This window comes from Anomaloglossus baeobatrachus, chromosome 5, assembly GCF_048569485.1.
Source record: "Anomaloglossus baeobatrachus isolate aAnoBae1 chromosome 5, aAnoBae1.hap1, whole genome shotgun sequence".
Classification (NCBI taxonomy): domain Eukaryota; kingdom Metazoa; phylum Chordata; class Amphibia; order Anura; family Aromobatidae; genus Anomaloglossus; species Anomaloglossus baeobatrachus.
The window spans coordinates 121,032,947-121,058,813 of NC_134357.1; the positions used below are offsets into that span (position 1 = coordinate 121,032,947).

General features: G+C 46.1%; 1 protein-coding gene across 1 annotated transcript in view; it reads left to right on the top strand.

Moving 5' to 3' along the window:
* AIFM2 (AIF family member 2) overlaps positions 1–25,867 on the top strand; it is a 66,256-nt gene that overhangs the window by 30,403 nt on the left and 9,986 nt on the right. The window lies entirely within an intron of this gene.

Genomic DNA, 25,867 nt, shown 5'->3' on the forward strand with positions numbered 1-25,867 from the left:
GTGTCGGTGTTAAGAGATGGCTCAGGAGCTGAGCTGCACTATACCTAGGAGATACTGGCTGTGCTACACAGCTTACATTGGCTATAACAGCAGCGACTGGCAGTTGCTCTGATTGCAGTTGTTTAACCATTTTAGCAATAAATTATTTTATCATTAAAAATCTCAGCTTGCCACACAAAAAAACCCTATGACAGGTCCATGAAATGCAAAATATAAACGTTATGGGTCTCAAATAATACATGTTTTAAATTTAGTTTTCGCAATTTAAATAAAACAAAATAAAATTATAGATGTTATGTCACTTTACTCATACTAGCCTGGGAAATCGGGTTTCCCGGTCACTTATAGCACACAATAAACACCATAAAAAATATAAGTGCGTCTAGCTTCTTGAACGCATTTTTCTCCATGTCCCTTACGTTTTTGCATCTGCAGAAGGATGTTATCCTTGTTTTTTTTACCTTCTTCTTCAGAGTATCTTCATTTTACTCTGCTTTTTTATTCCATCTGTGATTGTGTAAAATTGATTAGGGAGCTACAATTCTGTGCAGTGGTCACAGCTTTTCACCTATTTTTCAGATTTGCCTCTTATGTACAGCCGCGGTCTCATTTTTGGGGGCTGCCATTTATTAATTTTAATCTTAAGAAATTTTCTGCGCTGTAGAGATTTGCCGACTTTGTTAAAGGTGATAATTATTATGTTGTGACAATGTATTTCCAAAAACAGGTTTCTATACCAATCTCTTACTAAATATTTTCCTTGTTCCTATAGCATCACATCACTGAACTCTATTTACAGTAAAGTGCATATTCAATTTACTTTTATTTTTATAGCTGACAAAATCGTAGAATTATATATTCCACGCTATGTATCTACATAAGAACTTTAGATGACTTAAAGGTCTATTTACGGTACATGGTATCTGTATTCTTCCTCAAATGCTGCCAGGAACAGGATGGAGAACCGTACGTGTCCCCATCTCTAGTCCTAACAGCTGACAGAGCTAGTTGTATACAGGCGGAAATGTATTGTGCATTAATGTAAAACTCGGAGGATTAGACATAAAGGATTTATATTCTTCCCTGTTATTGGAATAGATCAGCATCACAGATCAATATCGTACAGGTCGAGCCACAGAACCCATTTATCCATGTGTGGTTTGGATAAGATATTGCTTAGACAGCCTCATTCATCAAAACTTTTGTTATTGAACATCAGGTTAGGAATACAGCATATAACCTTTAATAAATATCTATAAAAATAGGGATATACCTAGAACAGATGCTACTGTAGTCCCCAATGAAACAAGAGAACACATTAACAAAATAATAATGATGATAAAGTTCAAGAGCAAACCTATGCAAATAATAAAATATGTCAAACTTACCAATCTTGTAGATTTTCACTGAGCCCACGGAGCCATAAAGGGGACAGACCAATCAAAGCGAAAACAGCCGTGATCGCCCTGTCATGCCCCGTGTGATTGCTCCTAACTAGGGCAGTACCCAAGTGTGGGCTAGACTTTAGATCCCCAAAGGTGAAAAAAATCCCTTCCAACGAGTTTCCCTCTCAATAATAAGAGGACAGGGGAGTGTATTTGTAGGGGAAAAACCATTTGTGTAGGGTGTTGCACTGTCTCAAAGTAACAGGGAGGATTACTTTGGTGGGTTTTTCTTACCCTACAAATACTCACTCCCTCAATGATCTGATAGGGAAACGCGTTGGCAATGATTTTTTTCACCTTTTGGAGGACATCAAGTCTAGTTCCACACTTGGGGACTGCCCTTGTTAGGGCAGAAGCAGTCAAATGGGGCACAACAGGGCTGTTTTTCCTTTAATTGGTCTGTCCCCTTCATGGCTCCATGGATTCAACCTACAAGATTGGTAAGACTGACACAATTGTATTATCTGCACAGGTTTGCACTTTATTATCATTATTATTTTGGTTCATGTAATAGCTTGTGTGACGACATTAACTCTGTCAGTGCCTAGCATGGCTTAAGTCTCTTAAAATTCAGCCAGACATGATGATAGTTTGTTTATAAACGGGGGATAAGATCCTCATTGTTTCTACAAGACTCTTAAGGCCACGTCACACTAAGCAACATCGCTAGCAACATTGCTGCTGAGGCACGACTTTTGTGACGTAGCAGCGATGGTGCTAGTGATGTCACTGTGTGTGACATCCAGCAACAACCTGGCCCCTGCTGTGAGGTCGTTGGTTGTTGCTGAATGTCCTGGACCATTTTTTAGTTGTTGCTCTCCCGTTGTGAAGCACACATCGCTGTGTGTGACAGCGAGACAGCAACAACTGAATGTGCAGTGAGCAGGGAGCCGGCTTTTGCGGACGCTGGTAACCAATGTAAATATCGTGTAACCAAGAAGCCCTTTCCTTGGTTACCCAATATTTACCTTCGTTACCAGCGTCCGCCACTCTCAGCTGTCAGTGCCGGCTCCCTGCTCCCTGCACACATAGCCAGACTACACATCGGGTAATTAACCCGATGTGTACTCTGGCTAGGAGTGCAGGGAGCCAGCGCTAAGCGGTGTGCGCTGGTAACCAAGGTAAATATCGGGTTGGTTAACCGATATTTACCTTAGTTACCAAGCGCAGCATCGCTTCCACGTGTCGCTGCTGGCTGGGGGCTGGTCACTGGTTGCTGGTGAGATCTGCCTGTGTGACAGCTCACCAGCAACCCGTGTAGCAACGCTCCAGCGATCCCTGCCAGGTCAGGTTGCTGGTGGGATCGCTGGAGCGTTGCTTAGTGTGACGGTACCTTTAGGAGTCTAGTGTTAAAGTTCTTGTTGACTCATGTAATTGCCTTGTCCAGTGAAGGTCAGATACCCAGACAAATCAATTATGCGAACCTCCCATTGTATCACTATGTGTATTGCTAGATGCGATGTAACTTAGCTGTCCCTCCCTCGTCTCTGCCAGAGACCATTACTACTAGGGATATTTTGTATATGGCTTAATATCTAGCCCAGTCTTATCCACCAATCATGAAGACCCCAATAACCTGAATGGAGAGCTCAGGAGTAGAAGGAGGACTGTCCATTGCCCAGCTAGACTCTTGCTACATGATACCAATCTAGAATCTGCGGATCCAATTGGCAAGCCATAACCGAACCTGGATTATAATACAACATGGACTTCAGCATTGAATGCAAGGATTTGGCTGAGATTTCAAGGACTACCTAAGGAAGGAATCCAGCTTGGGACAATCCCGTCGCCTGACTACAGGCTTTGCGGTCCTCAGCCGGCTTCCTAAATCCGGCGTTATTCCATTCTCGGTGGGTGCCTGCTGAAAGAGGGCTGCTGCTGGTTTGGAGTAAGTAGCCCTGGAAGCTCTGAGGCGCGGACATTTTAATCCCTGGGGAGCCAGCAGAAGGGTGAGAAACTGTTGCCGGTTACATTTTGTGGTTTTGCTGGTTATGTGGTATGTGCCGTTAATTGTTTAGGGATCCAATAAAGCTTTAATATTGTGATTCCCTCATCCTGTGTTGTCTGAATAGTGTTCCACCCAAGGTTAAGGAGGTCGGGCTTTCAGTTGGGATGAGCCCTGAGCCATGCTGTCTTTCTAAAGGTGGCTGGGTCAGCGGACGAGAGCACCCACTCTCCACAGCTTGTTTCATTGGGGACTACAGCAGCATCTATTTATATTGATATTTATTAAAAGTTATGTTTTACTGCCCATAACTACTGCCCATAGTTATAACTAACTGCCCATGGGGACTGAGATTTTCCAATTGTGGCCAACCCTTTAAAACAAATGTACGATTCATAACCAATAACTTGTTTTTACAGGAAAATACTTTTAATGTTTCCTAACCTATAACCTGAAAGCACATGTGCAGTATCACTTTCACACAGTCTTAGAGGATATGTGTGTATATTATTAAACAGTGGTTGTTGCAGGGTTATTTATCGAGACCTGAAACACTGAATTCTAGTTAATAAATAATGGAATACTAAAAGACTGAAAATCCCTGATATATAACTTTGGCATCATGATGTTGTAACCTCATGACTTTCAATAGAACTGTGACAGGAATCACATATCTGTAAAAAGTCATATGCTGTGTGCAGACAATGGTCCACTCTTTGGACTTTAAGTCACATTTTTTTCCTGCCAATTTCCCTTTACCCAGAAAATACATTATTCCCATCTCATCATTGCAACTGGAAGTGATGGTCCATTCCCCGGAAAATTTAACAAGGCAAGCACCAAAGAAATGGCTATTGAACTCTATGAAAATCTTGTAAAGGAGGTAAGCTAAAAAAACAAACAAACGTGATCAATCATTGGGTGCTAGTGATGAGCGAGCACTACCATGCTCCGTACTCGTAACGAGCAGTCAGACGCTCAGACAGGCTCAACTCGTGTAATGAGTATAATGGAAGTCAGTGGGAAACTCGAGGATGTTCCGGAAAAATTATTACCCACAAAGCTCTCCACAATGCGGCACCCCCCTACATCTCCACCCTCCTCTCTGTCTATCATCCCACCCGTTCTCTACGCTCTGCAAATGACTTTCGACTAACATCCACACTAATTCGAACCTCCCACTCCCGAATCCAAGACTTCTTCCGAGCTGCACCAAACCTCTGGAGCGCTCTACCCCAAGAAGTTGGCACGAATCACAACTTACGCAGCTTCAGATGCACCCTAAAAACGCATCTTTTTAGGGTGGCCTATCTCAATCCCTAGCCAGACTAATTTCACCTAATCCCTCCAACTTCTCAGAAACTTACCCCATGTCAAACTCCATGGCACCCAAATGCATCTCAAGGCTCTGGCCAACTGGTCCAGGAAGCCATTATCTATCCCCCATTTTCTTGAGATGGCTGGATTGTCATTGTAAATAAGCACTTGTACCTTGTCCCCCCCCCCCCCATCTCATTGTAGATTGTAAGCTCTCACGAGCAGGGTTGTCTTTACTCCCTTTAAATATTGTATTTTCTATAACTGTTACTTGTTTATATATGATCCTCCTGAATTGTAATATGTTGGCGTTATAGAAATAAAGATTATTATTATTATTATTATTAGGTTTCCCATTGACTTTCATTGTACGTGGGTATTGAGCACCTGAGCATGGTAGTGCCCGCTCATCAGTAGTGGCTGCCATTCCAGTAAAATGCTGCTCAAATGAATTACATGGTCATTTGGTAGAATACGGTAGAGAAAGATGAATAAATTATTGGGAGTGCAACATTGAAAATCCTACCCGTAGGTAGGTATATCAGAAATTTCCATTGATGGTGTCTGTGAATTCAGAAGTCAGTTATATTCCAAAACTATAATGTCCAAATTACTGTTATGCCACAGGTTTCTAATGCTAGATATGTGTGACCTCCACAGGAAACAAGCCTTCATTCACTAGCACTTTGCTGGCCGTTGATTTTTAATATTATGTCTATGACAATAATCTGTTGAAGAAAAAAGTGCTGAGAGAAGTACTGTATTGTTCGCTTTATAAGACGCACTTTTGTTCCCCCAAATTTTGGGGGAAAGTAGGGGGTGCGTCTTATAAACCAAATATACGGGGGGGTGTATGTATGTAAGTATGTATATGTGTGTGTGTGATATATATATATATATCTATCTATCTATCTCTATCTCTCTATCTATATCTCTCTCTAATATATATATATATATATATATATATATATATATATATATATATATAATATATATAATATATATCTCTATCTATCTAATACTGCAGGGTCCGCTCTGGAGCGCTGCTGGGGGCAGGTGACAGCTGCGGGCGGCAGTGTTTGATCTCCTGCTCATATAATATGCACAGCCGCTGTCCATCAGCAGCGTGGTGCTGAAACTGCATCACGCTGAGGGGCTGGGCAGCAGGGCATATTATATCTGCCTGCGCCCTCCTTTGATCACACATGATCCCCCCCCGTGCTAGATATGGCCCCCGTGCTGCTGCCCATAGTAAAATAAAAAAAGCTTTACTTACCTCCAGCGCTGATCTCCCGGTCTCCTGCTGCTGCTGTCTGTGATAAGGCACCCAGAGATGATATCACTCTGCCGTGCCGATCACATGACCGGCAGCAAGAACCAGGAAGTGGAGGAGGGAGGACTCGGAGCTCAACTGCGAGGAGGGAGACACAGGGATTACAGTGCTGAGAAGCATATCTAACACAGGGGAGATGTGCCATCTATAGTGGCCATGGGCAGCACACATGGGGGCCATATCTAACATAGGGGAGATGTGCCATCTATAGGGGCCATGGGCTAACACAGGGGAGGTGTGCCATCTATAGGGGCCATGGGCAGCACAGGGGGACGTGTCCCAGCACAAGGGGGCTATATTCAATATAAGGGGGCCATATCCAGATTAAGGAGGGCTAATTTTAGGATGTGGGGCTATGAGGGATATATACCCTATATGATTTGTTAGACGGACACTGGCATTATAAGATGGACCCCATTTAACATTAAAAAAAAATTCTCTTTCCTTCACCAAATTTGGGGGTGCGTCTTATAATCAGGTGTGTCTTTTATAAAGCAAAAAATACGGTAAATCCATTACCCATTTCAATGTAATGTTCTGCAAAGAATTTTAAGGGTTTGTGCACATGTTGAGTATTTGGCTGCAGAAATTACTGTACCATTTTTGCATCTTTTGTTGGGAGAATTGTGCCCTTTTGCCACATTTTCAAATTTTTTTGCATGTGTTTTTCTAGGGTTTTTGGACAGAAATCAATGCCAGATAGAGACATATAGATATTTAATTAAAAAAAACCCTTCGTAATATAATAAAATTGTTCCCGTGGCGTTTGTTGCTGGGGCTGATGTTATCTGGCTAGTGATTGGGCCCTTCCCAGCCTAAAAATACCAGCCATCAGGCACCCCAGAAGTGACTCATCATAGTAGATACACCAATTCTGGCACTTCGCCTCAGATCTTCGCACTGCACACAGATGGTCAAAAGGAAGACAGGTGGCTTCCTATCTAACAACTCAGTCACTGCATTGCTATTGGTGGCAGCTTTTTCGATGTTAACCAGGAGCGTAGTTTTTTGTGGAAGGATGTGAGCTGTATGTTGGCAATAAAGGAAGGGATGGCTGAAGCACTCGGACAGAAAAACAGGAGTGTTATTCATTCTGTAACATGAATGCTACCGCCTAAGGGTCTTTGTCCTCCACTCTTAGATATTTTAATTAGCAGGAGTTAGGGGAGACACGCTGAAGCTACTTCTCATATAATACACTGGAGATTCTGTACACAGCACTCACTGACTCTTATGGGGGGTTATATAATTATATGTAATCCCTGTGCAGATCTGTTTCACTCAACCTTCAAGAGCCTTAGGCATACTTGCAGTATTGGGGACCAGAAGTGACTGGACGTGACCAGCTGACGATAGTGGGCAGAGCAGAGACAGTGGGTGTGGTTTCCTGGAGTTAGTGGGTGGGAGCTGTGATGGTGGGAGAAAGTCCATGTGGTCATTAAGTTCTTTATAATAGAAGAGTGGAGTGCAGGCGGGGGGTGGGGGTGCAGGGTGGGTAAAGCCTCCCCTTTATTGCATAATTAAAGCTTTTTTATGAGCTGCATATTAAAATATCACTTGTGCATGTAATAGTGTTTCTTGATATACTGTGCAGAATTAAATGCTGGGCCACTCTCATCAAGATGACCATTACCCCCACCAAGTAAGCTGCAAGTACGCCTCTTTAATAATGCAACCCACATGCTCCCGCTTCTATTGTAAAGAACTTCATGACCATTCCACTGCACCAGAATAGGAAATGATGGGCCACCTAAGCTGGTCACACCTACCCTATCTCCGCACCCGCTCATTAACTCCAGGTGCCCCCAACCAATGTCTCTGCTCTGCCCACTATCTCCAGGCCATCATACCCAGTCCCTTCTGGTCACCAATACTGTAAATATGCCAAGCCTTACTTCCACTTCTACAGACTTTGTACTTCAAGGGCCTCACCATGCTTTAACTCTACTCTTCTATTGCCATATTATATCCTTTTAATGGTCATCTCTGTTCAGTTTAACATTGTGTGATATTGAACAGGCCACACCTCAAGTCACCTAGCATTTAGGCCTCAGATGCAACTTTTTGTTGGTCCCATATAACTAGTTTATTTCAGAGCCCTGACTAAACCCAGCAACATGCTCTCCTCGGTTTCAGCTTTGCCACACTCACTCCTCCTAACATGTCTCTATAAACACAGTAGTATCTTCCCTATGACTAACTCAACCCAGACTCAGAGTACACTGCCCTATATTGCTTTAGCTGAGGCTTCCATATAACACCTGAAAATGTCATCATCCTTAGGCCAGCCTCCTTAGCGCCCAGCATCTACGAACAGACTGAGTATTCAGCTGGCTGTATGATGTCTCGCAACCAGTCCTTATTCATTGTAGCTACTGAACCACTTCCCTTTCAAAGACTCCTCCAAGTACACTTGGGGTATCTCCACACAACCTTTCTCAGGCCTCTTCATGCTTCCCAATTATGGCCCACTACTGATCCTCGGCAGACAAAATGCTCCTAATCTTCAAATCTTTATCCTTGACGATATTCAAATCGGTATTGGCTTCAAACATGCTACAGTCCTTCAAGGTGGAACAAGCCTCAGTCTTATCTTACGTGCAATAAAGGAACAGACAAACAGTTAAAGGACACATCCTCAGTATATGTGTAGTAAATACAGGTCACACAGTTCACCTTCTTCACAAGTTGGCCTTTTGTCTACTTAAAACTGATAAGGTATTAAGAGCACTCTGACCCACCATATACAATGGTTTATACAATTGCAATATACAAAACAGTAGGCCAAGTTGTCTCCTGAGCCATGGAAGCTAATTAATATATAGTTATGTCCAGAAATATTTAGACAGTGACACCCCAACAACGATAGGGATCGCTGGTAAGTTGCTAGGAGGTTGCTGGTGAGATGTCACACTGCGACGCTCCAGCGATCCCACCAGCAACCTGACCTGGCAGGGATCGCTGGAGCGTCGCTACACGAATTGCTGGTGAGCTCACCAGCAACCAGTGACCAGCCCCCAGCGCCGCGTGGAAGATGCTGCGCTTGGTAACTAAGGTAAATATCGGGTAACCAACCCGATATTTACCTTGGTTACCAGCGCATGCAGCTACACGTGCAGAGAGCAGGGAGCAGCGCACACTGAGCGCTGGCTCCCTGCTCTCCTAGTTACAGCACACATCGGGTTAATTACCCGATGTGTGCTGCAGCTACATGTGCACAGAGCAGGGAGCAGCGCACACTGCTTAGCGCTGGCTCCTTGCTCTCCTAGTTACAGCACACATCGGGTTAATTACCCGATGTGTGCTGCAGCTACATGTGCACAGAGCAGGGAGCAGCGCACACTGCCTCCGCTGGCTCCTTGCTCTCCTAGTTACAGCACACATCGGGTTAATTACCCGATGTGTGCTGCAGCTAAATGTGCATAGAGCAGGGAGCAGCGCACAATGCTTAGTGCTGGCTCCCTGCTCTCCTAGCTACAGCACACATCGGGTTAATTAACCCGATGTGTCCTGCAGCTACATGTGCACAGAGCAGGAGCCGGCACTGACAGTGAGAGCGGCGGAGGCTGGTAACAAAGGTAAATATCGGGTAACCAAGGACAGGGCTTCTTGGTTACCCGATGTTTACATTGGTTACCAGCCTCCGCAGAAGCCGGCTCCTGCTGCCTGCACATTTAGTTGTTGCTGTCTCGCTGTCACACACAGCGATGTGCGCTTCACAGCGGGACAGCAACAACTAAAAAATGGCCCAGGACATTCAGCAACAACCAACGACCTCACAGCAGGGGCCAGGTTGTTGCTGGATGTCACACACAGCAACATCGCTAGCAACGTCACAAAAGTTGTTCGTTAGCAGCGATGTTGCTAGCGATGTTGCTTAGTGTGACGGGGCCTTAAGGCTTTAGGAATTACCACTCCTTTAAGGTGTTGCTGTCTCTCTTTCAAGGAACCAAAGGTAATTGGAATTCTCAAAAGCTCTTCTATGGGCTGTGTGGGCTTTTCATTTGTTAATCCATCCTCAATTAAGCAGTTAAAAAGTCTATACCTGATTTCAAGGGTGTCATTTGCAAGCTGTTGCTATGAGCCCACAGTATGTTGTCAAAAGAGCTCTCAATGTTGAGTGATAACCAGACCATCTTTAGGCTGGAAAAAACTTTTTCCAGCCTAAACGATGGTCTGGTTATCAATCAGAGAGATGGTAGAAATGTTAGGAGTGGCCAAATCAATAGTTTGATACTTTCTGCAAAAAAGAGTGCACTGTTGAGCTTAAGAACTCGAAAAGGCCTTGACATCCATAGAAGGCAACAGTGGTGGATGATCACAGAATCCTTTCCATTGTGAAGAAAAACCCCTTCACAACATCCACCCAAGGAAAGAACACTTTCAGTGAAGTAGATATTTCAATATCTAGGTCTACCATAAAGAGAAGACATTATGAGAGCACATACAGAGGATTCACCATAAATCACCCTTAAAATTAGATCAGATTAGACTTTGCCATAAAATATCTAAAGAAGCCAGCCCAGTGCTTGAAAAGCATTCTTTGGACAGATGAGCCTAAGATCAACCTGTACCAGAGTGATGGGAAGAAGAAAGTATGGAGAAGACTTGGAATGGTTCATGATCCAAAGCACAGAATATCCTCCGTAAAACATGGTGGAGGTGGCTTCCTATGCCACTGGGTTACTAGTGTTGGTATATTCTGCAATGGCTCAGTCAATCACCAGATCTCAACCCCATTGAGCCACATTTCATATGCTTAAGACAAAACTTAAGGCAGAACGACCCATGAACAAGCAACTGAAGTCAGCTGCGGTAAAGTCTGTCAAAGCATCACAAAGGAGGAAACAGAGTTTGGTGACATCCATGGCTTCAGGCAGTCATTGCCTGCAAAGAATTATCTACAAAGTATTAAAAATGAGCATTTTATGTACGGTAAGTTAAATTTGCCCATTTACTTTTGAGTCTCTGTAATGAGGAGGCTTTATAGAAAAATGATTGCATTTCTAAAATGTTTCCCAGGATATTTTTTTTTCTACTCCCTTAAAGTCTACACTTCAGCTGAATTTCAGTTGTTTTATTTTAACCCCAAAATAGGGACATGGAAATCCCAAACCACAGTCCAAAGATTTCTGGACCTAACTGTATTTCCATGTCCATGTTTTTCTTTTATGGATAAGTGTTTACTAAAAGTACTAACCTGGCATGGCCCCCTGCATTCAAGGTGTGAGTGGCAGGAGGAAGCCAGCTCAAATGGTTAACTACAAATCCACAATACAGTTATAATAGTTAATCAGAACATGACTTTATGCGGTGGTTGTTTGTTTTTTTTTGTTTTTTTTTTGGTCTCCCAAGGTCCAGAAAGCTAAACACGTGGTGGTTGTTGGTGGTGGCGTAGCTGGAGTTGAGATGGCTGCAGAGGTGAAAACGGACTATCCTGAAAAAGAGGTAGAATATTGTGAATACGTGCAGATTGTGATTTGTGTTATTTACAAATAATAGAAGAGACAACCTATTTCTGTATTGTCTATCAAGATGTTGGAGATATTATATGCCCATATGGTGTATCATAGACAAAAAAGGGCCCCTGTGCAAGAACAGCCCTTTTCAGTCCAGTAACTCATCAAAATTCACAATTCCACTTGTTTTGGAAGTAGAAAAGCCCCCCCCCCCCCCAACCTCTGATATGTCTGCCCTTGTCCCATATAATATACAGTTGTTATATCTACATATACAGGACAGCATGGACATTCATATCCAAGTGCAGGTGCATCCAAGTACACATAGCAAGTGAATGAACATGCACATCTATCTTTACTTCTTCATAGAGGGCAATGAGGCCTGATTAAATAAAGGTCCTCAGGCTCCTTAGACCCCAGCTATGAAGTAGGCAACATCTACAGCAGACACAGTATGGCAGTAACTGGCCACATTTCCTGACATACTGTATATGCTGTAGATGTTGCCTACTTCATAGCTTGGGTCTAAAGAGCCAGATGACCTTTATTTAATCAGACTCCTCAAATCAGCTGCTGCATGTCACATCTGATTTATGGCTACTCATTTATTCTATATTTAGTTTTTTTTCTATTTTTCTTTGCTTAGGTGACATTGATACATTCAAAAACTGCATTAGCGGATGTAGAGCTGCAGCCCCATGTAAGGCAGACTATAAAGGATATCCTTTTGGAAAAAGGAGTTAAGCTAGTTTTGGGTAAGTACAGTTAATCTAAATAATCTTTGTTAATGTGGATCAGTTCTTTGTATAACTCCAAAGGCGCCATTATAATCCTATTTTTATGTTTGTTGTGTCCTCATTACTATACTTGGTGTGAATTGAATTGCAGGACCCAGTCCATCAACCATGCCAATAATCTGTGCCCTCTGGTTTGGAGCTTTGAGATTTCTTTTCTACCCAATTGTATCCCCTGCTCTTGTTTCGATTAGCCGGCCTGGCGCGGCATCGTCATTGCAGCGTGATGTTGATGTGATGGCGCACCAGGTTGGCTAATCAAAACAATAGCCGTGGTTTACGTCAGCGAAGAGGAGGTTTTCACAGCTTCAGTCCAGCAGCCACAGATTACTGATGTGGGCTGCTGCATTGATTGTGTCCTGCGAGCTGATTTACAACAACGTTTTATATATTAACTTTTTACGTGAATTTACATCTAAGTAGATACAGTACAGACCAAAAGTTTGGACACACCTTCTCATTCAAAGAGTTTTTTCTTTATTTTTATGACTCTAAAAATTGTAGATTCACATTGAAGACATCAAAACTATGAATGAAAACATGTGGCATGAAATACTTAAAGTGTGAAACAACTGAAAATATGTCTGATATTCTAGGTTCTTCAAAGTAGCTACCTTTTGCTTTGATTACTGCTTTGCATACTCTTGGCATTTGTCTTCATGAGCTTCAAGAGGTAGTCACCGTAAATGGTTTTCCAACAGTCTTGAAGAAATTCCCAGAATTGCTTAGCACTTGTTGGCCCTTTTGCCTTCACTCTGCGGTCCAGCTCACCCCAAACCATCTCAATTTGGTTCAGGTCTGGTGACTGTGGAGGCCAGGTCATCTGGCGTAGCACCCAATCACTCTCCTTCTTAGTCAAATAGCCCTTACACAGCCTGGAGGTGTGTTTGGTATCATTGTCCTGTTGAAAAATAAATGATGGTCCAACTAAATGCAAACCAGATGGAATAGCATGCCACTGCAAGATGCTGTGGTAGCCATGCTGGTTCAGTATGCCTTCAATTTTGAATAAATCCCCAACAGTGTCACCAGCAAAGCACCCCCACACCATCACACCTCCTCCTCCATGCTTCACGGTGGGAACCAGGCATGTAGAGTCCATCCGTTCACCTTTTCTACAAAGGCACAGTAGTTGGATCCAAAGATCTCAAATTTGGACTCCTCAGACCAAAGCACAGATTTCCACTGGTCTAATGTCTAATGTCCATTCCTTGTGTTCTTCAGCCCAAATAAGTCTCTTCTGCTTGTTGCCTGTCCTTAGCAGTGGTTTCCTAGCAGCTATTTTACCATGAATTCCTGCTGAACAAAGTCTGTTCTTAATAGTTGCTCTAGAGATGAGAAGGTGTGTCCAAACTTTTGGTCTGTGCTGTATGTGCGATACTTCATCTGATTCACAGCGACTTGTTTACAAATAAGCTTTTTAGAGGAGCCCAACATCAAGTAACGATGTTGGCATCGTAACTGTTTTGGTGCATTTATTCCTCAAACAACACAATCATGTGAAAGCCACAAAAGTTTTGCATCACTCACATGGACAACAGTAGGTACAGGTCAAGTTCTCATTTTACTTAATCCAGTCCTAGTTCTGGTATAATCTTGAGTGTGACCTGCTAACAAGCCTCATTTATAATCTTCTGAGCCCATTATGACCCTCTAGTTGGATGCATAGTTTGTCGTGTGGGAAATGGAAAATTCCTGATTGACTTTCTACCAATAGTTAAGAAACTACCAAAAAATCTGTGCTCATTTGGACTGATATGGCTATTGCTCCACTCTAAACAGAGCAGTTATACAAAGTAGACTGTTATTTCTTTGTCGCTCTATTGGGAGACCCAGACAATTGGGTGTATAGGCTATGCCTCCGGAGGCCGCACAAAGTATTACACTCAAAAGTGTTAAGCCCCTCCCCTTCTGCCTATACACCCCCCGTGCTCCCACGGGCTCCTCAGTTTTTTGCTTTGTGCGAAGGAGGTCAGACACGCACGCACAGCTCCACAGATTGGTCAGCAGCAGCTGCTGACCATGTCGGATGGAAGAAAAGTGGGCCCATATAGGGCCCCCAGCATGCTCCCTTCTCACCCCACTCTTGTCGGCGGTGTTGTAAGGTTGAGGTATCCATTGCGGGTACGGAGGCTGGAGCCCACATGCTGTTTTCCTTCCCCATCCCCCTCAGGGCTCTGGTGGAAGTGGGATCCTATCGGTCTCCAGGCACTGAGACCGTGCTTCATCCACAACTCCTGTGGAGCCTGCTGGATAGGAGCCGGGTATCGTTCAGGGACATGGCCCTGCTACTTGGAGGTACTCTGTGTCCCCGTGGGGACCGCGCACAGCAACACTCCAGCTTTGCTGGGTGTGCTAGTGCACCGGGGACCGCGGCGCTGACCGGGTTAATATGTGCCATTACACACTCAGCGTTGCTGAGTGTGTTTATGTATAGGGACTGCCGCACTGACCGCCGCTGCCATGGAAACACTGCGGCGCGGCTGGGACTTGTAGTGCGCCGGGGACTTCCACGCCGGCCGCGCTTTTACGGCGGCCGCGTTTATTACTAGAGTCCCCGGCTTTTTGCGGCCTAGTTTCCTTTCCTCCCGCCCACAGCCCTGACAGACAGGGGAAGGGCGGGACGCTGCACAGAACGAGCAGCACTGAGGGCTGGAGCATGCTTTGCATACTCCACTCCCTTCACTGTGCACAGTGCAGGCACCAGTTCCCGCTCTTTCTGGGTCACGCCCACGGCTCCCTCCTCTCCTCAGGACGCATTCCTGTCAGCTCCTCGGACGCTGCAGAGGGGGACAAAATCTGGGAGACCCAGGCAGGGACTCTGGTGGCCTCACAACCGCTTTAAGCGGGTGGTAAGCAGCACCTGTGGTGCTAGCCCCATTGTGCAGTAGTGTAACATTATATGTTTATTTTACACTGTATAGTGCACAGTTGATTTCTGGCTATATACCCTATTGTGTTGCTCAGGGAAGATAATAGCATGGCGCCCACGAAAGGCAGGGGTGCCAAAACACAGGCTTATTATGTTGCCTGCGCCGCATGTACGACCCCGCTACCGGCAGGTTCCACTGACCCTCATTGTGTGCACTGTTCGGCCCCTGTTGCACTTGCTCAGCCAGAGCCTCTGCTAGGGGGGGCCCAGGGGGAGCCACCTGCTAACACTGTTCAGGTGACAGGGACGGAGTTTGCAAAACTCTCTGAGACTATGGCTAAGATACTAGAAGCCTTGCAGTCCAGGCCGGTATCTCAGCACAGGGACTCTGTTGAATCTTTGTTCCCTGGCCCACCTCAGCTGGACCAACAATGTCCTCCCGGGGTATCTCATGGATCCCAAGCTGAGGGTTCTGACACAGACCCCAGCCCCAGACCGACTAAGCGAGCTCGCTTAGATTTTCCCTCGACATCATCATATTGTTCAGGGTCTCAGCGAGGGGAATCTCTGGTTGATGACGCGGAGGTAGCTGATCAGGATTCTGATCCTGAGGCCGCTCTCAATCTTGATACTCCGGACGGGGACGCCATAGTGAACGACCTTATTGCGTCCATCAATCGTATGTTGGATATTTCTCCCTCAGCTCCTCCGGTGGAGGAGTCGGCTTCCCAGCAGGAGAAATTCCGTTTCAGGTTTCCCAAGCGTACACCGAGTATGTTTCTGGACCACTCTGATTTCAGAGAGGCAGTCCAGAATCACCATGCTTGTCCAGATAAGCGTTTTTCTAAGCGCCTTAAGGATACACGTTATCCCTTTCCCCCTGACGTGGTCAAGGGTTGGACTCAGTGTCCCAAAGTGGATCCTCCAATCTCCAGACTGGCAGCTAGATCCATACTTGCAGTGGAAGATGGGGCTTCACTCAAAGATGCCACTGACAGGCAGATGGAGCTCTGGTTGAAATCCATCTATGAAGCTATCGGCGCTTCTTTTGCCCCAGCATTCGCAGCCGTATGGGCACTACAAGCTATCTCAGCAGGTCAAGCGCAAATTGACGCAGCCACACGCACGTCCGCGCCACAGGTGGCGTCCATAACCACTCAGACGTCGGCATTTGCGTCTTACGCTATTAATGCTGTCCTGGACTCTGCGAGCCGTACGGCGGTTGCAGCCGCCAATTCGGTGGTACTCCGCAGGGCCTTGTGGCTACGGGAATTGAAGGCAGATTCTGTTTCCAAAAAGCGCTTAACCAGTTTGCCAATTTCTGGCGAACGATTGTTTGGCGAGCGTTTGGATGAAATCATCAAACAATCCAAGGGAAAGGATACATCCTTACCCCAGCCCAAACCGAACATACCCCAACAGAGGAAGGGGCAGTCGAGGTTTCGGTCCTTTCGGGGCGCGGGCAGGTCCCAATTCTCCTCGTCCAAAAGGCCTCAGAAAGATCAAAGGAACTCTGATGCATGGCGGTCTAAGTCACGTCCTAAACAGACCACCGGAGGTGCCGCTACCAAAGCGGCTTCCTCATGACTTTCAGCATCCTCACTCCGCATCCTCGGTCGGTGGCAGGCTCTCCCGCTTTTGCGACACCTGGCTGCCACGGGTAAAAGACCGTTGGGTGAGAGACATTCTGTCTCACGGTTACAAGATAGAGTTCACCTCTCGTCCCCCGACTCGATTCTTCAGGTCATCCCCGCCTCCCGAGCGAGCCGAGGCTCTTCTGCAGGCGCTGGGCATTCTGAAGGCAGAAGGAGTGGTGGTCCCTGTTCCTCTTCAGCAACAGGGCCACGGTTTTTACTCCAACTTGTTTGTGGTCCCAAAGAAGGACGGGTCTTTCCGACCTGTCCTGGACCTGAAACTTCTCAACAAACACGTAAAGACCAGGCGGTTCCGGATGGAATCCCTCCGCTCCGTCATCGCCTCAATGTCCCAGGGAGATTTCCTTGCATCGATCGATATCAAAGATGCTTATCTCCACGTACCGATTGCTCCAGAGCACCAGCGCTTCTTGCGCTTCGCCATAGGAAACGAACACCTGCAGTTCATGGCACTGCCGTTCGGCCTGGCAACAGCCCCACGGGTTTTCACCAAGGTTATGGCTACTGTAGTAGCGGTCCTCCACTCTCAGGGTCACTCGGTGATCCCGTACTTGGACGATCTGTTGATCAAGGCACCCTCTCTAGAGGCATGCCAACACAGCCTCGACGCTACCCTGGAGACTCTCCAGAGTTTCGGGTGGATCATCAATTTTCCAAAGTCAAATCTGACACCGGCCCAATCGCTGACATACCTTGGCATGGAGTTTCATACCCTCTCAGCGATAGTGAAGCTTCCGCTGATCAAGCAGCGGTCACTACAGACAGGGGTACAATCTCTCCTTCAAGGTCGGTCACACACCTTGAGGCGCCTCATGCACTTCCTGGGGAAGATGGTGGCAGCAATGGAGGCAGTTCCTTTCGCGCAGTTTCACCTGCGTCCTCTTCAATGGGACATCCTACGCAAATGGGACAGGAAGCCGACGTCCCTCGACAGGAACGTCTCCCTCTCGCAGGCGACCAAAGCTTCCCTTCGGTGGTGGCTTCTTCCCACTTCATTATCGAAAGGGAAATCCTTCCTACCCCCATCCTGGGAGGTGGTCACGACGGACGCGAGTCTGTCAGGGTGGGGAGCGGTTTTTCTCCACCACAGGGCTCAGGGTACGTGGACCCAGCAAGAGTCCTCGCTTCAGATCAATGTTCTGGAAATACGGGCAGTGTATCTTGCCCTGAAAGCGTTCCAGCAGTGGCTGGAAGGGAAGCAGATCAGAATTCAGTCAGACAATTCCACAGCGGTGGCATACATCAACCACCAAGGCGGCACACGCAGTCGGCAAGCCTTCCAGGAAGTCCGGCGGATTCTGCTGTGGGTGGAAGCCACGGCCTCCACCATCTCTGCAGTTCACATTCCAGGCGTGGAAAACTGGGAAGCAGATTATCTCAGTCGCCAGGGCATGGACGCAGGGGAATGGTCCCTTCACCCGGACGTGTTTCAGGAGATCTGTTGCCGCTGGGGGGTGCCGGACGTCGACCTCATGGCGTCCCGGCACAACAACAAGGTACCGGCGTTCATGGCACGGTCTCAAGATCCCAGAGCTCTGGCGGCAGACGCCTTAGTTCAGGATTGGTCGCAGTTTCAGCTCCCTTATGTGTTTCCTCCGCTGGCACTGTTGCCCAGAGTGTTACGCAAGATCAGGGCCGACTGCCGCCGCGTCATCCTCGTCGCTCCAGACTGGCCGAGGCGGTCGTGGTACCCGGATCTGTGGCATCTCACGGTCGGCCAACCGTGGGCACTACCAGACCAACCAGACTTGCTATCTCAAGGGCCGTTTTTCCATCTGAATTCTGCGGCTCTCAACCTGACTGTGTGGCCATTGAGTCCTGGATCCTAGCGTCTTCAGGGTTATCTCAAGACGTCATTGCCACTATGAGACAAGCTAGGAAACCAACGTCCGCCAAGATCTACCACAGGACGTGGAAAATTTTCCTGTCGTGGTGCTCTGCTCAGGGTATTTCTCCCTGGCCTTTTGCCTTGCCCACTTTTCTGTCCTTCCTTCAATCTGGACTGGAAAAGGGTTTGTCGCTCGGCTCCCTTAAGGGACAAGTCTCAGCGCTCTCTGTGTTTTTCCAGAAGCGCCTAGCCAGACTTCCACAGGTACGCACGTTCCTGCAGGGGGTTTGTCACATCGTCCCTCCTTACAAGCGGCCGTTAGAACCCTGGGATCTGAACAGGGTGCTGATGGTTCTTCAGAAACCACCATTCGAGCCAATGAGGGATATTTCTCTCTCACGCCTTTCGCAGAAAGTGGTTTTTCTAGTAGCAGTCACTTCACTTCGGAGAGTGTCTGAGCTAGCAGCGCTGTCATGCAAAACCCCTTTCCTGGTGTTTCACCAGGACAAGGTGGTTCTGCGTCCGGTTCCGGAATTTCTCCCTAAGGTGGTATCCCCCTTTCATCTCAATCAGGATATCTCCTTACCTTCTTTTTGTCCTCATCCAGTTCACCAATGTGAAAAGGATTTGCACTTGTTAGATCTGGTGAGAGCACTCAGACTCTACATTTCTCGTACGGCGCCCCTGCGCCGCTCGGATGCACTCTTTGTCCTTGTCGCTGGCCAGCGTAAAGGGTCACAGGCTTCCAAATCAACCCTGGCTCGGTGGATCAAGGAGCCAATTATCAAAGCTTACCGTTCGGCTGGGCTTCCGGTTCCCTCAGGGCTGAAGGCCCATTCTACCAGAGCCGTGGGCGCGTCCTGGGCTTTGAGGCACTAGGCTACGGCTCAGCAGGTGTGTCAGGCGGCTACCTGGTCGAGCCTGCACACTTTCACGAAGCACTATCAGGTGCATACCTATGCTTCGGCGGATGCCAGCCTAGGTAGACGAGTCCTTCAGGCGGCGGTTGCCCACCTGTAGGAAGAGGCCGTTTTACGGCTCTCTTACGAGGTATTATTTTACCCACCCAGGGACTGCTTTTGGACGTCCCAATTGTCTGGGTCTCCCAATAGAGCGACAAAGAAGAAGGGAATTTTGTTTACTTACCGTAAATTCCTTTTCTTCTAGCTCTAATTGGGAGACCCAGCACCCGCCCCTGTTTTTTTGTGTACACATGTTGTTCATGTTGAATGGTTTCAGTTCTCCGATATTCCTTCGGATTGAAGTTACTTTAAACCAGTTTATAATTCTTTTTCCTCCTTCTTGCTTTTGCACCAAAACTGAGGAGCCCATGGGAGCACGGGGGGTGTATAGGCAGAAGGGGAGGGGCTTTACACTTTTGAGTGTAATACTTTGTGCGGCCTCCGGAGGCATAGCCTATACACCCAATTGTCTGGGTCTCCCAATTAGAGCTAGAAGAAAAGGAATTTACGGTAAGTAAACAAAATTCCCTTCTTTTCCGTTTTCAGGAGCTTTTCACAATGAGTGATGGGTCATTCCAAGTTAGAACTGTAGTCTGAACTGTTTTTGATATTGGGAACGTTATGGCCCTCACTAATCAATATGTCATTATTACATAATAATTGTGCCATCCAATATTAAACAGGGCAAAGAGTTTCCAACCTGAATGAGTTAACTCTGAACAATGTGCAAGAGAATATGGAATTGCATTTGGACAAGGATACGGAGGTGATCACCGCAGACCTGATCCTCTGCTGCACGGGAGGCAGGATTAATTCATCTTGCTATATTGATGCTTTTGGTAAGTGGATGAACAATAATTAATATAGTTATCATCGGTAGCAGAGTTGATTTTATGAGCACCATTTTGCAATTGAATTGAAAAAAGAACACTTGTTTACAGCTTCGGACTGGCTACTGGAGAAATCTCCAGTAATGCCAGGCCTGGATTCAGGTACCTGCACTGAACTCCGAGTTCTCACCTGAGCTCTGGAGTGCAGCGGAGACTGCGCCGCGAGCGCCGAGTGATTGATTGCCCGGCGATTGCGGTTCAGTTCATGACAGCGGCAGAAACACCGGGCTGATCTCCGGTGCTCTCACCTGAACTCCAGAGATCAGCCCGGCCTGTCCGCAGCTGTCATGAACTAAACCGTAATCGCCGGGGAATCAATCACTCGGCGCTCGCGGTGCAGTCCTGCAAACTCTGAGATCAGTCCAGGCTGCAGGTGAGAGCTCTGGAGTGCAATGCAGGTAACTGAATCCTGGCCTGGCATTACAGGAGATTCCTCTGGTAGCCTGTCCGACGCTGCTTGTTTATAATGTCCAGAAGCTCCCTGGGACAAGATTGCAGTACGGTGAGGGACAACCCTGCTTTGCAAGAACAGTTTTTAATAGTCACGACACGAACACCATGATTAACCTCTTCCTGACTTGTAATCCAATGGTGCGTCATACATCGAGTGTCGGTGTTAAGAGATGGCTCAGGAGCTGAGCTGCACTATACCTAGGAGATACTGGCTGTGCTACACAGCTTACATTGGCTATAACAGCAGCGACTGGCAGTTGCTCTGATTGCAGTTGTTTAACCATTTTAGCAATAAATTATTTTATCATTAAAAATCTCAGCTTGCCACACAAAAAAACCCTATGACAGGTCCATGAAATGCAAAATATAAACGTTATGGGTCTCAAATAATACATGTTTTAAATTTAGTTTTCGCAATTTAAATAAAACAAAATAAAATTATAGATGTTATGTCACTTTACTCATACTAGCCTGGGAAATCGGGTTTCCCGGTCACTTATAGCACACAATAAACACCATAAAAAATATAAGTGCGTCTAGCTTCTTGAACGCATTTTTCTCCATGTCCCTTACGTTTTTGCATCTGCAGAAGGATGTTATCCTTGTTTTTTTTACCTTCTTCTTCAGAGTATCTTCATTTTACTCTGCTTTTTTATTCCCTCTGTGATTGTGTAAAATTGAATAGGGAGCTACAATTCTGTGCAGTGGTCACAGCTTTTCACCTATTTTTCAGATTTGCCTCTTATGTACAGCCGCGGTCTCATTTTTGGGGGCTGCCATTTATTAATTTTAATCTTAAGAAATTTTCTGCGCTGTAGAGATTTGCCGACTTTGTTAAAGGTGATAATTATTATGTTGTGACAATGTATTTCCAAAAACAGGTTTCTATACCAATCTCTTACTAAATATTTTCCTTGTTCCTATAGCATCACATCACTGAACTCTATTTACAGTAAAGTGCATATTCAATTTACTTTTATTTTTATAGCTGACAAAATCATAGAATGATGTATTCCACGCTGTCTATGTATCTACTTAAGAACTTTAGATGACTTAAAGATCTATTTACATGGTATCTGTACTCTTCCTCAAATGCTGCCAGGAACAGGATGGAGAACCGTACGTGTCCCCATCTCTAGTCCTAACAGCTGACAGAGCTAGTTGTATACAGGCGGAAATGTATTGTGCATTAATGTAAAACTCGGAGGATTAGACATAAAGGATTTATATTCTTCCCTGTTATTGGAATAGATCAGCATCACAGATCAATATCGTACAGGTCGAGCCACAGAACCCATTTATCCATGTGTGGTTTGGATAAGATATTGCTTGTTATTGAACATCAGGTTAGGAATACAGCATATAACCTTTAATAAATATCTATAAAAATAGGGATATACCTAGAACAGATGCTACTGTAGTCCCCAATGAAACAAGAGAACACATTAACAAAATAATAATGATGATAAAGTTCAAGAGCAAACCTATGCAAATAATAAAATATGTCAAACTTACCAATCTTGTAGATTTTCACTGAGCCCACGGAGCCATAAAGGGGACAGACCAATCAAAGCGAAAACAGCCGTGATCGCCCTGTCATGCCCCGTGTGATTGCTCCTAACTAGGGCAGTACCCAAGTGTGGGCTAGACTTTAGATCCCCAAAGGTGAGAAAAATCCCTTCCAACGAGTTTCCCTCTCAATAATAGGAGGACAGGGGAGTGTATTTGTAGGGGAAAAACCATTTGTGTAGGGTGTTGCACTGTCTCAAAGTAACAGGGAGGATTACTTTGGTGAGTTTTTTTTGTTTTTTTTTTTTACCCTACAAATACACTCACTCCCTCAATGATCTGATAGGGAAACGCGTTGGCAATGATTTTTTTCACCTTTGGAGGACATCAAGTCTAGTTCCACACTTGGGGACTGCCCTTGTTAGGGCAGAAGCAGTCAAATGGGGCACAACAGGGCTGTTTTTCCTTTAATTGGTCTGTCCCCTTCATGGCTCCATGGATTCAATCTACAATATTGGTAAGACTGACACAATTGTATTATCTGCACAGGTTTGCACTTTATCATCATTATTATTTTGGTTCATGTAATAGCTTGTGTGACGACATTAACTCTGTCAGTGCCTAGCATGGCTTAAGTCTCTTAAAATTCAGCCAGACATGATGATAGTTTGTTTATAAACGGGGGACAAGATCCTCATTGTTTCTACAAGACTCTTAAGGCCACGTCACACAAAGCAACATCGCTAGCAACATCGCTGCTGAGGCACGACTTTTGTGACGTAGCAGCGATGTTGCTAGTGATGTCGCTGTGTGTGACATCCAGCAACAACCTGGCCCCTGCTGTGAGGTCACTGGTTGTTGCTGAATGTCCTGGACCATTTTTTAGTTGTTGCTCTCCCGTTGTGAAGCACACATCGCTGTGTGTGACAGCGACAGAGCAACAACTAAATGTGCAGTGAGCAGGGAGCCGGCTTTTGCGGACGCTGGTAACCAATGTAAATATCGTGTAACCAAGAAGCCCTTTCCTTGGTTACCCAATATTTACCTTCGTTACCAGCGTCCGCCACTCTCAGCTGTGAGTGCCGGCTCCCTGCTCCCTGCACACATAGCCAGACTACACATCGGGTAATTAACCCGATGTGTACTCTGGCTAGGAGTGCAGGGAGCCAGCGCTAAGCGGTGTGCGCTGGTAACCAAGGTAAATATCGGGTTGGTTACCCGATATTTACCTTAGTTACCAAGCGCAGCATCGCTTCCACGTGTCGCTGCTGGCTGGGGGCTGGTCACTGGTTGCTGGTGAGATCTGCCTGTGTGACAGCTCACCAGCAACCCGTGTAGCGACGCTCCAGCGATCCCTGCCAGGTCAGGTTGCTGGTGGGATCGCTGGAGCATTGCTTAGTGTGACGGTACCTTTAGGAGTCTAGTGTTAAAGTTCTTGTTGACTCATGTAATTGCCTTGTCCAGTGAAGGTCAGATACCCAGACAAATCAATTATGCGAACCTCCCATTGTATCACTATGTGTATTGCTAGATGCGATGTAACTTAGCTGTCCCTCCCTCGTCTCTGCCAGAGACCATTACTACTAGGGATATTTTGTATATGGCTTAATATCTAGCCCAGTCTTATCCACCAATCATGAAGACCCCAATAATCTGAATGGAGAGCTCAGGAGTATAAGGAGGACTGTCCATTTCCCAGCTAGACTCTTGCTACATGATACCAATCTAGAATCTGTGGATCCAATTGGCAAGCCATAACCGAACCTGGATTATAATACAACATGGACTTCAGCATTGAATGCAAGGATTTGGCTGAGATTTCAAGGACTACCTAACGAAGGAATCCAGCTTGGGACAATCCCGTCACCTGACTACAGGCTTTGCGGTCCTCAGCCGGCTTCCTAAATCCGGTGTTATTCCATTCTCGGTGGGTGCCTGCTGAAAGAGGGCTGCTGCTGGTTTGGAGTAAGTAGCCCTGGAAGCTCTGAGGCGCGGACATTTTAATCCCTGGGGAGCCAGCAGAAGGGTGAGAAACTGTTGCCGGTTACATTTTGTGGTTTTGCTGGTTATGTGGTATGTGCCGTTAATTGTTTAGAGATCCAATAAAGCTTTAATATTGTGATTCCCTCATCCTGTGTTGTCTGAATAGTGTTCCACCCAAGGTTAAGGAGGTCGGGCTTTCAGTTGGGATGAGCCCTGAGCCATGCTGTCTTTCTAAAGGTGGCTGGGTCAGCGGACGAGAGCACCCACTCTCCACAGCTTGTTTCATTGGGGACTACAGCAGCATCTATTCATATTGATATTTATTAAAAGTTATGTTTTACTGGATCTCTTCTGCTGTGTACACTGTTGATCCTGAGCGAATTATTATCTTTAATTACTCTTTGGCATGTTTATAGTTATTCAGCATGACAACCAGAAATGGGCTTTTATTTTACTAGAGCAATTTGAGAAATGAATGAAGCCATGATTTTTTTCCCTGCCTGTTGAGTGGCATCTCTCTGGCGGGCAATATTGTTGTGCATGAGTGTCCGATGTGCTATATTTGATCCAGCAAATTATTTCAATAGGGTCCGTCTATATACACTCGGGCTCCTTTTTAGAAATGATTGTTTTTTTTGGGTCAATTTTCTTCCTTATCTGTGAAAAATAAGTATAGATGGCTTTTTCTGCTAGTGACTAGTGATGAGCGAGCACTAAAATGCTTATAACAAGCAATTTAGTCAATATGAAACCACTGGACCTTCTTATTTCATGGTTTCAAAAATGATTTGTGCTCTTTCTTTAGGCAACACAGGTGGGTACAAGTAACGGGCAACTTTTGAATAGGACGTTTAGGCCGTATCGGCCTTATTCACTAGTCACATTATTATTATTATTATTATTAATTATTATAGCGCCATCAATTCCATGGCGCTTTACATGTGAAAGGGGTGTACATAATGGGGACAAGTACAATAGGGGCGTGGCCTAGCGGGCATCACGTGAGTGGGCGTGCTCTAGCGGGCATCGTGTGCGGGGGCGTGGCCGAGCGGGCATCATGTGCGGGGGGCGTGGCCTAGCGGGCATCGCGTGCGGGGGCGTGGCCTAGCGGGCATCGCGTGCGGGGCGTGGCCTAGCGGGCATCGCGTGCGGGGGCGTGGCGTGCGGGGGCGTGGCCTAGCGGGCATCGTGTGCGGGGGGCGGGCCTGGCCAAACGGTTAATCCATGCAGGGGGCGGGGCCGAGCCGAGCGGCCAATCCGTGTGGAGGGGCGGGGCTAGGCCGAGCCCAGCGGCCAATCCGACGGTTGTCACTGTAAGAACACAATTTTGGAGAAAGACAGACAGACAGACAGAATAAGGCAATTATATATATACTAGAAGGTGGCCCGATTCTAACGCATCGGGTATTCTAGAATTTACGT